This window comes from Neofelis nebulosa, chromosome 4, assembly GCF_028018385.1.
Source record: "Neofelis nebulosa isolate mNeoNeb1 chromosome 4, mNeoNeb1.pri, whole genome shotgun sequence".
Classification (NCBI taxonomy): Eukaryota; Metazoa; Chordata; class Mammalia; order Carnivora; family Felidae; genus Neofelis; species Neofelis nebulosa.
In genome coordinates, this window is record NC_080785.1 from 132,504,485 (window position 1) to 132,517,237 (window position 12,753).

The 12,753-nt window shown below is 41.4% G+C and overlaps 1 long non-coding RNA gene across 2 annotated transcripts; it reads right to left on the bottom strand.

Annotated features, from left to right (window-relative positions):
- Nucleotides 1-1,181: 1,181 nt before the first annotated feature.
- Nucleotides 1,182-7,643, bottom strand: LOC131509911 (uncharacterized). 2 transcript variants are annotated; one of them, XR_009260777.1, is made up of 5 exons: nucleotides 6,571-7,643; nucleotides 5,871-5,950; nucleotides 3,290-3,381; nucleotides 2,729-2,821; nucleotides 1,182-1,685 (listed from the first exon to the last, which is right to left on the bottom strand). It is a non-coding gene; the product is annotated as an uncharacterized LOC131509911 (long non-coding RNA). The 2 variants fall into 2 exon arrangements; XR_009260778.1 differs by lacking the exon at nucleotides 5,871-5,950.
- Nucleotides 7,644-12,753: the final 5,110 nt, after the last annotated feature.

A 12,753-nucleotide genomic window follows, 5' to 3' on the forward strand; every position in this document is an offset into this window, starting at 1 on the left:
AACAATAAAGATATCTTTAATCCCTCCCCTGATCCATAAGGTAGATATTATCATATTTTATAAATACATTATGTCACCCAGTGATGCAAGATCTGAATGCAGGTCTGATGGTCCAAAACCCAACACTTTTCCCTTCAGGTTTCCATCTCTAAAGTTGGAAGAAAGGCAGGTGTGTGCTTGGCTTACTCTCAAACACAAGGTTCATGACCATTAATCCTCAGTAGATACAAGAAGCTTCACAACCCTGTTCACCGTGGCCAAGAAGAATCATCCATGACGCCAGATTACTCTAGGTGCCCTGTGTGCACAGAGCTTTGTTTGGTCCCTTCCCTGTATTTTACAGATTGAAGGAATACTCAGAATCATGTACCTTCTGCTCACTGTTTCCTTCAGGGAACAGGTGTACAAGGCTTGCACTCAGACCTCTGAGTGTGAACTGTGACTTTACCTGAACACTTGACACTTAGTTTGATTATACCCCCACACCTCTGATAAAATGTCATACCAAGCCCAGGATTTGCTACACCTGTCAGTAAACCCCTGTAAAACCTTCCCATGTCTCTGGTGGTGACCAGTCCTGAAATGCCCTCCCACTTCAGCTACATGCTCTAAATAATGCCGTCTGATGAAAACAGATGAGAATCGATCAACCTTTCATTCAGTTACCCAACAAATAATTGTTGGGTGCCGACTATGTATCCATACGTGGTCACTTTTGTAGAGGGCACAAAAAGAGGCACCAAATAAAATAAAAGGCAACAACTGCTGTTGCTGTCGACTTTCCTCACCTTTCTGCACATATAGGCAGAATATTCATCCCCCAAAGATGTTTGCATCCAAATCCTTAGAACCTGTGAACTTGTAACTTTACCTTGCAAAAATGACTTTGCAGACATGTAGGGTTTTGAGGTGGAGGGTTGGCCTGGATTATCTGGATGGGCCCAACCTCGGCGCACGAGTCCCTAACCAGAGACTTTGCCTGCTCAGGTGAGAGGCAGAGGGAGATGGAACCATGGAAGAAGGGTCACAGGGACGTAACAAGGCTGGCTTTGACGACATGAGCCATGGGCTGTGGATAGTCTCTAGAAGCTGGAAAAGACAAGGAAACAATCTCCTAGGGCCTCCAGAATGGACACAGTCCTGCCAACATCTTGATTTTAACTCAGTGAGAATTCGAATGGTAAGATAATCAATTGACATGGTTTATTTGCTGTAATTTGTTACAACAGCAATAAGAAACCAATCCACAATGCAACCAAAAGAGAAAGAGTTCTCCTAGACTTCCAAAGGGTAGGAAAATTGATTTTTTTTTTCAGTATTTCAAGGGTAAATATCAAATTTTATGCCTAAAAATTGGAAAGTACAAGAATGTAATGAATAATAAAATAAATATTAGTACTGGATACACTTGGTACCAGCTGCAAAAATATCTATCGCACGTATCACATTGCAAATCTTCCAAGATCAATATGCAACATTAGTGGATTAAAACATGCTCCCTCACTAGTTGGGATAGATGGCCATTCCTTTTAACCAGTCAGCAGAACTCCAAACTATTCACCAAAAAAGAGCTGCATCAATCACTTGACTTTCATTGTTTAACTTCAAATATTTTCATTGGTCACATTCACCTGTAAATTTGTTCTTTCATAAAAATGTGTTTTCTGCTCTGATCATTTCATCCACTGGGAGGAGAAAGAAAAAAAGAAAGATTGGAGCTGTGCCAAAGGGAAAAAAAAATTAATTTTCTTGCAGCGGAGGATCTTGTTAAAATGAAACATCTTTCCCATGAAATGGATGCTAACACAACACAACGGAATACTAATAAAGTCCTTTCATAATATTTTTCCTAAAGATTACTTGCATTTTAAGAATTGCCTTTTATATCGCCCCCAAGTGATGCTTAAAAAGATAAATCGCTTCTGAACAAGAGTTACTTTTTCCTTGCATTTCTGGTTAACTTACACATGCTTTTGTGAAGTTATCTTGAGTCAAGGAAACTTCGCAACAGAAAAGATCATTTATAGTTAAAAGGAATAATTTGTATGATTTAAAGAAAAGCTAATAAAGCCCCAGACTGTCCCAACATAGATAGCACAGGCGCACGGCAGGACCACAGTTGTGCTTCACAACCTCGGTGGGGGCGGGGGGGGGGGGGGGAAGTACTCATGTTTAATATTTCACAAACAAAATATTCATTTTATGTGCATTTAATACATGCAATCTTAAACCCGAGCTTTTAAAAATTCACTTCACGACGAACAGTGAATGCATCATGCTTTTGGACCTTGTGGAGGGGTTCTATAAATTTTTAAGAAAATGTGTATCTAGGGGCGCCTGGGTGGCGCAGTCGGTTAAGCGTCCGACTTCAGCCAGGTCACGATCTCGCGGTCCGTGAGTTCGAGCCCCGCGTCAGGCTCTGGGCTTATGGCTCGGAGCCTGGAGCCTGTTTCCGATTCTGTGTCTCCCTCTCTCTCTCTCCCTCTCTCTCTCTGCCCCTCCCCCGTTCATGCTCTGTCTCTCTCTGTCCAAAAATAAATAAATAAATAAATAAAAAAAAAACGTTGAAAGAAAATGTGTATCTACTTTCCTCTCCCTCAAGAAAGAGGATGGTGGATAAAGAAAATGTTGATGGTGTCAGGGTACTTGGATTGTTGGTGAGCAGGTGTGAGCTGGTGAATGAGCCTCTGGTGAATTGAAAGCTTTTAAAAGAGATTGATTCTCTTACCTAATTATTTCAAACATGCTTTTAAAGGTATTAATTACTTGTGGAAAAGATTCTCCATTTGCCTCTAAATTGTTTCTTTGGGTGATTCTTTGCCTGAAAAAAAATGACTGGGGTAAAAGCGAGCATTCTGTCACCGTAATTTTAAATCACGTATTTAAACAATACATTGACATGTTACTTTACAATTATACAAACTATATTTACACGCAATTAGAACTATTCAAACATATTTAAAATTATATTAAATATTTACAGTTATTTTCTATGTAAAATATATTCATATGTAAAATCATTACCTGCATTTATGTGATATATACGTAAAAACATTTGTATGCAGATAAAGGTGTGCAAATATACCTATATCCATATATAAATATATATAAATGCTAGATTGAGCACCTCTTAAAAGATCTTTGTTTTTTTTGTTTTTTTTTTAGTTTGTGTACGTGTGCGTGTATGTCACATAATTCTATGGAAACTTCTACTATTTAGTTCACCTTGCAGAATTGTGTAAAATATAATTACACACTAATCAGCACCTTTGCTACCTTCAATACCTACCCTCCATGTTACAAAGTTGTTTCTTCAATGACTTTTCAGTTTGATCTGCTGGAGGCATTTGAATCTGCATCAAAAAGGCATCTTTGGTTGGCCTGAAACATTTTAAATACATCAAATCTAGAATCGCAGGAGCAGACACCCCTGTAATCAAGTCATCGGAATATTACACACAATTCCATACTGCCTTGTGACTTAATTGTGGACTTTTAGCAGCCTGGGGCATTCAGGTTCACATGAGAAAAAATGTTTGCAACCCCTCAGGCACAGAATATTCTCACTGTGCAGAAGGAACAATTTCCAGTGACAAGAGCCCATTTTGCCAATTTGCTGTCCAGAACTCAGACTAATGAGTCACAGACAGCAGAATAAAGAAACTTAACACTCTTGGCATTAATGAGTAGGGTAAGGATTGGTCATTTTAAATGTTCCTCAGTAATGCCATAAAGTAACAAAATAACATTAAAAAAAAAAAAAAACAACCCACAGGCACCTTGGCGTTTGAGCAACGACTTTATTTTAACCCAGCATCTGCCAAAATTTGTAGGAATACCTTCCCTATGCCAAGAGTTCTCTATCTTTTTCCACATAAACATTTGAAATAAAGAATACCTTTAAAAAGTAACCATATCAATTTTGTTCACTCCCATTAGACTTTTAAAAATACTACCACTATTCACTGTCACCCATCTAGTATTTTAAAAGCTTTATCGCTAATGTGAAATATATAGATAAGAGAAACACAGAAAGTAAAAAAATCATCAAAAATGCATCTTTGGTTCCCCCAAAATACATTTTAAGGCACTGAATGAATATGTAATTGTTAAAACCAACACAGAGGACCGAAACCTTTCTTTCGATGTTCCCAACAGGATAATAGAGTGTAACAGTTTATAAACACAAGCCAGGAATTAAAATTAAAAACTACCCCAGGTCAGAAATGAGACCACTTTATAATTAGAGGAAAAAACTACCAGTCCCCAGTGGAGATTAAGAAGGGGATGATTTCTGAAAATGTACATGAGAGGGACAAAAATAAACAACTTCCACAGTCTGGTGGCACAATTCTGTTCCCTTGTGATGGAAACACAAAAAGGAGTCTCTAACAAGCTCCAAAAATATGTGTGTGTGTATTTTAAGTAAAATGTAGCTTTCCAGACAACTACGTTTTTCTGCTGGAAATAATGAACTAACATAAAAATGATATAAGGATGTGTGTAAAAAGGACATTTAAGAGAAACAGGTTGAAGAGCTTCATAAATTTACCAAAGATTGAATTAAAGCTGGATGTGTAAGATGTAGTGATAAAACAATTGGGGGCTGTTCCTTCTTTAAGCAAGGATGGTTTGGGCTTTATCAGGAACCGGGCTTGCATAACTAATCAGTGGCATGACCAGCCCCGACTCTGAAACGGGAGTCCCAGGCAGTCCGTTGCATAGAGGCGCAAAACTCATTACGTTTGATATGCCTTGTTCTTGACCTAAATGCAATAGAAATTCTTCCTTGGGGTGCATGATATACATGAAAAAGTACAACTTCTTTTTAAAACGCCATTAGAATATTTTATTGTGTGTGGACATACACTCTTGTTACTCCTAAATGCTATTCTATTGAGTACAGTTTATATTCACTGGCAAAGCGAAATCTCCGGGGAAGCCAGAGAGGGAATGCAATTTCTAGTAATAACAGCTCACAACAGTGAATACTATCCACTTATCCCCACAATTTCCAGCTATTTTGGACTCCTTTCTGAATTAACCTTTCATATCAAAAGGAGCAATTCTGCACACTAGAGACTCTGGCACAATTTCATGCATAATTTATTCACTCAGTTCAACATTAAACGCACAGTCCTTGACTTTGTCAAGGTGGATTCTGTTGGCAGACTTCACAAGCAGCAAAACAGGAGAAAGGAGATCTACAGTTCAACCTCTTCACCTATTCTGTCTGGCGAGAGATGGTGGTGGGGGTGGAGGCAAGAGAAAAATAAAGCACAGAGCTCTGTCATCTGTAGAATCCCTGGCAAGAACACAGTATTTTCACATCAGTAGCCTCTGAAAGGTTTTGTTTTGTTTTGTTTTGTTTTTTTCCTTTTTTAAAGCCCAGAACAACTGAAATAAGCTTGAATTCTGTTTCACCAACCGAAGTCTGGGGCAATTTGTTACCTGACCAGCCCACTGCTCACAGGAAAACAATACTTGTGTCTCGGGTTGCTTAGTAGAGGCGGGTGGAAGAAATGAACTTGAAGCTGTTATTCAAACAAACCCGCACATTAGCTTGAGGTCATATTAGAAGGGCTCGTTTTAGAGACTTAAATAACGCAGACTTCCCAATGAGATCCCAAATCCCAGATATGCACTCCCAAACTGGCCTTCAAGAACAGAGACATGGGTTTTTTCTCCTAAACTACCCATTTGAACCCTCTGAGGAGGGCTGTGTGTGTAACCAGTTGTAAAAATGAAACCCTGATGCACCAAGAAACTGTTCCTCTGCCTTCTCAGAGTCGGCTGAAGCTCAGAGTAGACAGGAAATCCATTTTCTCTCCTTTAAAGGCCACCTTCCTCAGAGCTATTCAGTCAGATACCTGAGTCCAACTACTCTTTAGGTTGAAACCCACAGATGGCTCTTCTTCAGTCTCGTGGATTACAAACGATTCGGTTCCTCCTGTAACAGATAGGTTTTTTTTTCCTGTTAATGATGACTATGTAAATACTTAATATATGCCAACAACTTTAAGTTTTCACAATGATTACTGAATTAATTCCACTGATTCCATGAAACGTCACCATGAGATGGTTAATCACATCACACGCCGCCGATGAAGAAACTGAGGCTTTGAGCTCTCAATGATTACGCAGACCCTTGCAGTCCTTGCTCTCTGTTGAAAGCAAACCACGAAACGAACGCAATAATGAAATTTTAACACTGAAACAAATTCAGCGTGATTTCCCTAAACACGCTAGACAATGGTCTCTAACTTATCACTTGCTCATTAAAATATTACCTGCCAGAAGCCAAGGCCCACTTTCCAAACCCGTGAATAATATGAGGCCCAAGAGTGCACAATGAGACGCCTTTGGAAATACCACAAAATGCTAGAAGTTTTCACACAGGACACCTTGGCAAAAGTCTTTAAATCTAAACTTTCTTAGCCGTCTTCCCCCACAGTCTAGTTAGAAGAAGCCCAAAGCGCATAAATTGGAGCCTTACCAAAACCGAGCCTCACTTTTATAATTTGCCTTTAAATTTACTGCAAGACCATGAAAATTAAATGCCTCAGATACCGTCGAAGTAGCTCACTGAGAGTTCAGCCGTTCTCCTCAGTAACCATTCAGCAGCCTTTTTATTGTCTCGAGGCTCTGGATTTGGACCAAATCCTTGAAATCTGTGAAAACTCAGAGATGAAGCAGGTTTTCAGTTTATGACTTTTTCAAGCCAAAGATTCCCATCTTAATGATAACATAACAAAATGACCTACCAAAATCGAGTTTACAAGTATCGTTTTCCTCTCGATTCCATTTCCTCGCCTCCCCAAGCCACTGTGCTCGGGAGGCAGTGGGAATACACAAGGCCCACTGGATGGGTCGGACTCAAGATGGCTGGAGTCCTTGACATGCCCACCCTTCACCTCCCTTGCTGCAATGTTCCCACCGGCCATGAGCGTCACAACAGTGGCCTATAGCCTCAGGTCCCTTGGAGCAAGATCTCCTGCTTCCAGAGTGAGAATCACGTCATAACACTTCTAGAATCCTATGTCTCGGAAGCTAAACACTATGTCAGGGCTTTACTTCCCGATACATGCTGGGAACCATGTCAGTTCCTTCACTTCCTGGCCCGGTGACCTTGGGCACACGTCTTCATTTTTCTGCACCTCAGTTTCCACGTTAGGAAATAAGATGAATACTATCTAGGTTATGGAACTCTCGTGGCAATTTAAGGTGGTAACCTTTTTTAGTTGCTTAACTCACAGCCTGGCACAGAGGAGTGCAGTAGTCACAGGTATCATTCATTTGCTTTTCACCACAGCTTTCGGTTTAATCTTCTTAACACAGAGGTTATCCGCCATATTTGTCAGACAGACGCGGAACCAAACTCAGAAAGTCAGTCACATGGGTAAATACGGCTCCGAAGATAAGCCAAGAGTTGGCATTGGGACATCTATCTCTCTTTGACATCAGATCTTGAGAAGCTTACAGGGCCATCCTGTGCTGCCCCGCTAATAAATGTTACTCAAAGGAGGTCCGCAAGAGCAGACAGAGTATGGAGGAGAGATTTGTGAAGGGCCATAAACTTACCCTGCAGCTAAATAAATTTGATTTGCTACTTATTCCTACATCATCGTCCAAGCACTCCCTAAAAGGGCTGTCCAAACAGGTGCTCCAGCAGGGCCCCCTCGCCCGGCGGGGGCATCCAGCCACCAGCTGCTGCTTATACCTGTGACCTTTGCAGAATACTTGCCTTTGGCAGACGGGAGCCGCTTCCTCTGAGACAGGGACCTGCAGGGGGTGGGTTAATCAACATTCTCCAGGGAAGGAGAACACAGAGAACGTGTATGTAGAAATTTCGCGTAAGGAATAGGTCCACACGATCATGGAGGCCAGCAAGTCTAACTCTGCAGTGTGCCAGCAGCCTGGAAGCTAGGAAAGCTGGTGGCACAGTTTCAGTACGAAGGCCGGCGGGCGGAGACCCAAGAGAGACGATGGTGCAGATGAAGTCCACGGGCAATGTGCTGGAGGATTCCCTCTTGTTTGGGAGGCTGGATTTCTTTGTTGTATTCAGGCCTTCGACTGATTGGGCAAGGCCCACCCACATTATGAAGAGCCATCTGCTTTACTCAAAACTCACGCATTTAGATGTTAACCTCACCCAAAAACATTCACCAAGTGGACACAGAAAATTTACTCTCACTGGAGCTTGCCCCCAGCCTTCTGCATCCAGATGGCCAATGACTGATTAATATAGGATTCAAAGGGTTCAGGCAGAATGACTTTATAGATCGGACTGAAGCTAGACTTCATATAAAATCATATCCTCGCTTGGGACTTTCTCCTTCCCTATTCAGCTTCCGTCTCTCTCCCTCTCTTTCATCCTCTCTCTCTCTCTATCCCCCACCCCCTTTCCTTCACTTTATTTCTCTTTCTCCCTTTCTCTCTCTCCCTCCCTCTCTCTTTCTACCTCTCTTTCACTCTCTCTCTCTCTCTCTCCATAGCAAATAGATTAGTGTTTTAAATTTCTAAGTCATATTCTCTGACCTTCTTTCTCTTCTGTAAGAACCCCCGCATGGAATGGTAGGTTTAGAGAGCCAAACGCCTTCATACAGCATTCAACTCCCTTCATGCCCTGCGCTCAACAACTTTGCTAAATTTACCTGACAGCCCATCCCTCCCCATTAAGGAGGTGTCTGAGTCCATTTGGGCTGCTATAACAAAAATAACATAGATGATGTAAATTGAACGACACCGATTTCTCACATTTTGGGAGGTGGGGAAGACCGAGATCAAGGCACCAACAGATTCAGGGTCGGTGAGAGCCCAATTTCTGGTTCATAGAGGCCATCTACTGGCTGCATTTCCCACAGGTGAATGGGGCAAGGGAGCCATCCGGGGGCTCTTCTGGAAGGCTACTAGTCCCATTCATGAGGGCTCTACCCTCGTAACCTATTCACCTCCCAAAGGCACTGCTTCTTGATATAATCACACTGGGGACTAGGTTTCTACGCATGGAGGCATCGTCATCCACCTGGCCTGCCAAGCTGAAACATGGGGTGACAACTTTGGCTTCGGTCTCCTTCAGCCAAGCTGAAACATGGGGTGACAACTTTGGCTTCGGTCTCCTTCAGTCCTCCAGGTCACCAGTGAGTCCACTGGGCCTGCCGCTTCCACATTTCTCCACACTCTCACGTCTTCCCCCTTCACACCGGAATCCCCCTCATTCATCCTCTCTCAACCGGACTGTTAAAATCCTCCTAATTCCCTGTCTCCTGTCTCTCACCTCTGAACATGGCATCCAGGCAGAGCATGTTACCTGACCTCACTGACGACAGAGTCCCGAATCCTTCTCATGCTAATAAGGCTTTTCTTGATTGACCCCAACAGACGTCTATGACCTCTCTACCTTCCCAGATCCCTCAGCCCAGCATACTCCGACGTTCCCACTTCTCCCCACACATCCTGTCATCATCTTACAGGCCTCCAAGGACCACTCCTGGTCCTGGGTAACTTTACAGCTGTAGTGCTGTCCACGTGGAAGGCATCTTGCCCCCTGGGCCCACACACAACCTCAACAGACTCCTCCCCTCAACCGACTCCTCCCAGCTCAACTGCCACCTTCTGTCCTCCTTTGGGTTCTTCTAAAACAGAGCCTGAATCCAGCACTTGAGCACAGATGATTGGTTTGCGAAGAGATTGCCGGAAGCTGGATGTTCCCCCAGAAACAGAATGTTTCTCAGAATTGTTAGTTTAGTTTAGTTTAGTTTAGTTTAGTTTTGAGAAAGAGAGAGAGCATGGCAGGGACAGAGAGAGAGAAAGAGAGAGAGAGACAGAGGGAATCCCAAGCAGGCTCTGCACAGTCAGCGTGAAGCCTGATGTGAGGCTCGAACTCACCAACTGTGAGATCATGAGCTGGGCCAAAGTCAGATGTCTAACCAACTGAGCCACCCAGGTGCCCCTTAGAATTTGTTATTGTAAAAGTGGAGAGACAGAGCATTTACCTATTGGCTTTCATTCCCCCATCAGTGGGAGGTTGCCCTTGAGGGCATTAACTACCTGGGCAGTTCCCACCATACTTTCAAGCCCTGATGGATGAGTGAAAGCTCTCTGACAGAAAAGCTGAGAGGCCCCATTCACACTGCCAGTGGACCAGAACTAGTGCCTGTCTGGCAAGGAGTCATAGGTAGGCAAAGAGGAGGTGATGAATGCCCCTCCCCCCAAAACACCTGCTACACATGCTTTGCAAAGCTTTCTCCTTCCCTTCCAAAGACAGTTCTTCCAAAGCCCTCTGCACTTAGACTTCCTACAGCACTTAGTCGACTGTGTTATGATTGTCTGCTTACTTCTCTCTCTCTTCCTCTCTCTCTCACTCTCTCTCTCTTTCTCTCTCCACCCTGAGCTCTGAAAGGACATGTGGGTCTAGTAAAGCAGTGGGTCTATACTTTTCCTCAAATGTCTATTAAAGGAATCAATCAACAAAGTTTTTCTGAAGCCACTCCGTGGTACTGAATGTCTAATTCCAAATATTTTGAACACAGGTAAAAAGGAAAACCAATTCCTTAATGTGAAGTTTCAGATCCGCAGCCCTTCCCTGTCAAATATACAACCACATACTTTAGACTCAGTCAAAAACGCTATAGTAAAGTCCTTTTCATCTTGTCCTTTGTAATTTTAAAAGTAATAAGTAACAAAGACAGAGGGAGCCAAACACTCCAGGCTGAAGGAATGTAAAATGTATACATGTATATTTTTAAAGTCAGTATTCAATACATCTTTATTGTATTTTCAAAATTTTTTTCGTACTGTAAACGTAATCAATAACAAGTTACCTTTAAAATAATTTAAGCAAGTGTCTATATATTTTTTTCTATTCCAACTTCGTTCAGATTAATCTGAAGAATTTTTTTTCTGTACCCTTCTTTTCCTGTTTGCTTGATGGACCCTGACATAAATTCAATACGAATATGGATGGTTGTTCAGAGGGGCAGCCTAGAAAAGTTAACTGGCTGATCACAATAACAGCCTCATCCTAACTGCAGGATTAGATGCACATCCTAATCCAAAGCAATCGTGTTCCCAAATTTATATCAATTTAAAATGGAATATTCCAGTGCCTTTGATTATTTTTCCATTTTATAAAACATACGGCTGGGAAGAAATGTGCAGTACACAACTCCTCAACAATCCTGAAAGGTCAAGTAAACTATTGTGACTTTTGGTAGGGTTAGGCGTCCCATTCAACAGGTATTTATTGAGCACATACCATGGGCTGGCATTGTGCTAATAGTTGTATTTATTATTAAGCACACAGAGCCAATCTGCCAGCTCAGACTCCAAAAGGTCACATTGTCTTGAGATGTTATCATCAGACTCTCGTGAAAAGCCAAGTTGACACCATTTAGCAAAGCTAACCAATATCCCACTAATTGTGCATACACCTAAAACAAGAATTTTTCTCCCTTCAAAGATGTTCACCATCTGTTAAAGGTGATAGTCCCTACAGTTTTAGCCAATGCCTATATTTAGATTTACATTTCAGCTGTTACCTACCCTTTTCTTTGTCCAGAAGTATTTTATCCCCTTCTGTGTATATATAATATGTTATATATTATGCATAAAATATATAAAATGTAATATATATAAAATACATATATGAATATATTTCATATATGAAATATATACTCTATATAAATATACATATGTGTATGCATAAAATATGCACAATAAATATAACCTATATAAAATATACATAAAACACAATTTATAACTTTAACAATTTTAAGTGTCCAATTCAGTGACATTAAGTGCATTCGCAATGTGTCTACTTTCTGTCTCTAAGAATTTGTCTATTCTAGGTAATTCATATAAGAGGACTCCTATACTGTTTGTCCTTCAGTGTCTGGCTTATTTTACTTAGCATAATGTTTTCAAGATTTATCCATGTTCTAGCGTGCATCAGAATTCCATTCCCTTTTGAGGCTGAATAATATTCCTTTGTATCAAATGCTATATTTTTTTATCTACTTCTCCATCGATGGACACTTGGGTTGATTCCACTTTATGACTATAGGCACAAATAATGCTATGAACACTAGTGTGTAATTATCTGAGTTCCTGCCTTCCATTCCATTTGGAGCTAATTTCTTGTATGTGACTTAAGGTAAGTCCAACTTCATTCCTCTGTATGCAGATGCCAGACTATCCTCTCCTCTTGAATGGCCTTGCATCTTTGTTGAAAATCAGTTGGCCATATATGTCTTCTTACATATTTGAATTTAGTCCCAGTGGGTCACTTGTAAAAACTAAGCACTAGAGAGCAACAAAAATTCAGTAAGTCTCACACTGTCTGCAAAGAGAAATGGTCTTTGACACGGCACAAAACATAAGATTTTTAGCATGGTATTTGCCAATGTCGCTTAGATCCCTTATTTTGAAAAATTCTGATATTAAAAATACTAAATTATTATTTAGCCCCACATCTAAATATGTCACACGACACACGAGATAGAGAGGAGCATTGACTCCAGTTTTCACACCGAGGTAAGGGTCAGTTGCATTGCACCCACCTGCTTCAGTGTTCTCCAACCCATGAGGGCTCAGCAATTACTCCATTAGCAATGACTTTTAGGGTGACTGGGTGGCACAGTCAATTAAGTGTCCGACTCTTGAGCTCAGTTCAGGTCATGATCTCATAGTTTGCGAGTTCAAGCCCCAAATTGGGCTCTGCGCTGATGGTGCAAAGCCTGCTTGGGATTCTCT